At 53.8% G+C, this 5063-nt stretch overlaps 1 protein-coding gene across 1 annotated transcript in view; it reads right to left on the reverse strand.

Moving 5' to 3' along the window:
* LOC123358424 (myelin-oligodendrocyte glycoprotein-like) overlaps positions 1–4541 on the reverse strand; it is a 15250-nt gene extending 10709 nt beyond the window's left edge. The window contains exon 1 of the mRNA XM_045000931.1: positions 4484–4541. The gene's annotated coding sequence lies outside the window, so the exon portion shown is untranslated. The remainder of the gene's footprint in view (positions 1–4483) is intronic.
* Positions 4542–5063: the final 522 nt, after the last annotated feature.

A 5063-nucleotide genomic window follows, 5' to 3' on the forward strand; every position in this document is an offset into this window, starting at 1 on the left:
GTCTAGATTAGGGGTGGCCAACATGTGGCTCTTTAGAATTTAATATGCGGCTCCTTGTATAGGCACCAACTCCGGGGTTGGAGCTACAGGCACCAACTTTCCAGTGTGCTGGGTGTGCTCACTACTCAGCTACAGGCCCTGCCCCCAGTCCACCCCTTCCCACTCCCTTTCCTGAGCCTCCATTCCTGCAATGCCCTTGCTCCATTCCCCCCCACCAAGTGTCTTGCATAGTGTGAAGAGCTGATCGGGAGGTGCGAGGAGGGAGGGGGAGGTTCTGATTAGTGTGGCTTCCCATGGGTGGGAGGCGCTGGGAGCAGGGGGTGGGAGCTGATGGGGGGCTGCTGACGTATTACTGTGATTCTTTGCCAATGTACATTGGTAAACTCTGGCTCCTTCTCAGGCTCAGGTTGGCCACTCCTGGTCTAGATAATACTTCGTCCTGCCTTGAGGGCAGGGGACTGGACTAGCTACCTCTCGAGGTCCCTTCCAGTTCTGTGATTCTATGAACCAAAGGCCAGAGACGAGCAGAATCCAAGGAGTCACTCTGGGGATTCTCCCTGTCACTGTCCCCAAGGCAGCTCTCTCAGGTTAACTAAGTTGTTTGATGCTCCAGCCTTTATCCAGTCTCTCCTGGCAGTGCCCCTTTCCTGGGCTGGGCCTAGTTTTAGCTTTTGGGAAGCATGACCCCGGGGGCTCTGAGACTGGGCCTTCTTGCCTCAGCACATCTTGTTCCTTTCTGTGGCTCCCCAGCGAGTCCCAATGAGTAGATACTCCTCATACAGACTGTGAACATGAGAATGTGTTTAGACTTCATTGAACGCTTGTGAGTTGCTGCCTGGGTTAACATCTGACTAGTTGCATTGTGAGCCTCTGTGGCTCTGTAAATCACCACACAGGAGAGAGACTTTACCTAGGTGAAGTGCTGACTGGCAACCGAATGCATTACACTCTGCCTGGCAGGAAAGGTCCATCCACACCAGAGACACTATTACGGGATATTAACGAACACACAAAACTGTTGTTGTGCTCTTGATTTCCCATTAGCTGAGTTTCCAGCTCACAGCACATGCCAGGAAGGGGATGAAAAACCCCATACAGAGGGAACTGATGATCTGTATGCTGCTTGGACTCTGGGGGGAAAAGTTTCTAGGCATAAGCACGAGATCCCCAGCTGCCTAGCCGGGGTTAGTCCTAAAGAATATGTAGAGCTTGCTTATTATAGAAGCTTCTATTACCTTTGAAATCTAAGACTGCAACTCGTCTGCATCTATAGGATTACCTGCTTTAACTTTGTCAACAACTCTTGTTTCCTTTTAAATAAGTCTTAATACAGGTTGTGACAGGACTGGCTACAAGTGTTGTCTTTGTTGGGAGATCTAAGAGTCATTTGACCTAAGGAAGTGACTGGTCCTTTGGGACTGGCAGTAACCTGAACATTGCTGTGATTAGTGGGGTAAGGCAGTGGTTCTCAACCAGGGGTCTGGGGCCCCCTGGGGGGCCGTGAGCAGCTTTCAGGGGGCTGCCAAGCAAGGCCGGCATTAGACTCGCTGAGGCCCAGGGCAGAAAGCTGAAGTCCCAGCGCATGGAGCTGAAGTCCAGACAGGGCCGGCTTTAGGAAGTGCGGGGCCCAATTCAAACAGTTTCGAAAGGGCCCCGGCAGGGATGACCCCCCCCCAAAAAAATGTAAAAAAGCACGTGGGGCTTGTACTCACCGGGCGGTGCTCCAAGTCTTCGGTGGCACTTCGGGGGCGGGTCCTTCACTCGCTCCAGGTCTTCGGCAGCACTGAAGGACCCGCCGCCGAAGTGCCGCCGAAGACCCAGAGCAAGTGAAGGACCCACCCCTGAAGTGCTGCCAGGTGAGTAAAAATTAAAAAGTTGTCTCTAGCCAGGGAAGAGATTCTCACTGGATGCGGGGCCCTCTTAGGCGCTGGGCCCGATTCGGTGGAATTGGCCTGAAGCCAGCCCTGAGCCCCACCACCAGGGCTGAAGCCAAAGCCTAAGCAATGTAGCTTTGTGAAGGCCCCTGTGGCGTGGGGCCGCAGGCAGTTGCCCTGCTTGCTGCCCCTAACGCCAGCCCTGGCAGTTATATGCAGAAAACCAGTTATTGTGGCCCACATGGGCAGTGGAGTTTTTATAGCCGGGGGGGGGTGGGGCTCGGCTCAGAAAGATATATGGGATCACCCAAGGGGACTGTCTGTGTTTACACTGGATTCTTGGTTGGTGAAATCTCCATATAGACCTCACGCCCAATTTGGGGTTTGTTCCCTGCTTCTTACCAGTCTGCCCGAGGCTGGTGCTCGTGCTCTCGAGTCACTGGGGACAGCGTTACAGAGAGAGGGGCTGTGACTTCCCCACGATCACTGAACAGGTCTGTGACGGAGCCAGGAACAGACCCTGTTAGCTCCAGAGCCCCGTCACCCGCAGCTTGGAAAGGTCCCCCGAGCACACTGTATTAGGCTGCAGGAAGAGGTGTGCAGGGACTGCAGCTGAGCTGCCCTGCCAAGACAGCCTGTGCATCCCTGGACAAACCACCTCGCTGGGGGGTGTCCCCTGGGTCAGGAGAAGTCAGTGTCCAGCCCTGTGGGGCTGCGCTCCTGGCTCATACCTCCAGCACTCACTGCTGCCCCTCCCTTCCCAGCTGCAATGTTCAGCCAGCCCCAGGCATCTGTGAGGTCACTTCCCCCCACCCCCACCTCAAACCTTCAAACTGGGACATGGTGCACCAGTGCCAATCAGAGTGCACTAGTGTAACTTCTGCCTACACTAAGGGTTTGCACCAGTGCCTAAAACACCAGGGTGGCAGAGACCTTCAGAAACAGCAGTACGGTGGCACTAGAACCTATTTCTAGCTCGGTCACGGACAGCCTGGGTGACCTTGGACACGTCAATGTTTCTCCTCCAAACTTCAGTCTCTTTACCCAGCTGCCACTCACTGGGGTCTCCTCTCTCTCCAGAGCTGCTCACCACTACAGTCTGTGTGGGTGTCCCCAGAGCTAAGGCAGGTCAGCTCGGGAATAGTCTTACAAGGGGGGCTGGGGAGTCTCTTTCCCTGGAAGTTTTTAAGAACAAGTAGGACAAAGCTCTGTCAGAGATAATCTACAGATACTTGGTCCTGCCTCAGCAGAGAGAGCTGGACTTGATGACATCTTGAGGTCCTATCTAGCCCTGCAGTTCTATGATGTGATGCAATATATACACATATAAAAACACAACATACAAAATAAAACCCACCACAACATAATGTCAGGCAATTCGGGGAGAAAAAACACAACCTAAACTCCACAGCATAGAATGACAATACAAAGGAGAAGAAAGCAACACGATGCAAACGATGACATCCTAGGACAAAAGTACACAATGGAAAATAGCTCAACTCAAACCGACACAGCACAGGCACCAAACAAGCTGAGGCAAAACAATGCACCATAAAACTGCTACACAACATGGTGCGATCACAGTTCCAAATGGCACCATGCAAAACAGCTCAGCGTAGAACAGGACACAGCACAAAAGAGAATTATTTCAGTGTAGGCCTGGAAGGGATCTTGAGAGGGCGTCTACTCCAGCCCCCTGTGCTGAGGCAGGACCAAGTATCCCTAGACATTCCCAGACTGGTGTATCTCTAACCTGGTCTTAAAAACCTCCAGTGAAGGAAATTCCACAGCCTCCCTTGGAAGCCAATGCAAGGCAAACACAGACCAAAACAACGCTGCACACACACACGCTGGGCTTGGGGTTAAGGGGAGAGGAAAGAATTCAAACAATCTGGGTTCAGTTCCCAGTTTTGCCCCAAATTCTCCATGCAAACTTGTTCGACACCGGCGGCTGGCCCGTGCCCGCTGACTTGGGCTCACACAGCTCAGGCTGTGGGGCTGTTTAATTGTGGTGTCTATGGTCCAGCTGGGGCTGCAGCCCAAGGTCTGGCCCCCTCCCACCTCGCAGGGTCCTACAGCCTGGCCCCAGCCCGAGCCCAGACATCTACACTGCAATTAAACAGCCCCTTGGCCTGAGCCCTGTGAGCCTGAGTCACCTGGCCTGGGCCAGCTGGGGGTTTTTAATGGCAGGGTAGAGATACCCTTGGTGTCTGTTCAGCACCTGTCACAATGGGAACCCTGATCTTGGTCAGTGTCTGTGCAGAGCCCTGCACAACAGGGGCCTTATCTCAGTTGGGGACTCTGCAACTCCCGGCATTACAGGATCCCAGATTTTGTTTAGGCCCCTGCAGCAACTGGCAAAATGTGGGAGCAGGATCTCTGTCAGGGTCTGTGCAGTGCCCAGTACAGTGGTGGGGCGGGATCTTCATTAGGGTCAGTGCAGTGCCAGACTCAACGGGGACACAGATCTCAGTCGAGGTCTCTGAAGTGCCCAGCACAATGGAGGCAGCGGTTTGGGTCGCAGTCGTTCGCTGCCTGGCACAAGGAGGGGGCGCGATCTCGGTCCAGGTCTCAGTTTTACCTGGCACAACAGTGGGGTCTGATCTCACCTGGGGTCTCTTCAGCGCCTGGCAGAACAGGGCCCAGATCTCAGTTGGGGTCTCTGCACCGCTTGGCAGTACAATAAGAGCCCTGATCTCAGTCACACACCTGGAGAGAAAAGGGGGGAGATTTTTGAACATTAGATATCAGTATTTCAGAACTGAGGAGAAAATGGGGCACAAACTAAATATTTGCCAATATAAGAGAGAAGCACCAACCTCTGGGAGATTGTGTGTCACCATTTAAAGGCTCGAGAGAAAAGATGGGAAATTTGAGGGGATTATACAAGGATATTAAATCAACAACAGAACGGGACGGATTCTTCTTGCCCCACACTCACATGGCCGGCAGGGATCCCTGGGTGATGTCTTTTCACAGGGGACAGGAGTGGGGCTGGAGTGAGAAAGTCACTATCAGTGGGGAGGGGCTGGCAGTGGGGTCTGGGAATGTGACTAGCAGGTGATGGGGTGGGGGGGCTGCTGGGTTGGGCAGGTTGGGGGAGGGGAAGTAGCTGGACTGGGAAACCTGGGGCTGGGCCGTCTCCATGCGGGACACTTGCCCCTCCCTCCCCTTCCTGGCCCTTCCCAG

This window comes from Mauremys mutica, unplaced genomic scaffold, assembly GCF_020497125.1.
Source record: "Mauremys mutica isolate MM-2020 ecotype Southern unplaced genomic scaffold, ASM2049712v1 Super-Scaffold_100054, whole genome shotgun sequence".
NCBI lineage: Eukaryota > Metazoa > Chordata > Testudines > Geoemydidae > Mauremys > Mauremys mutica.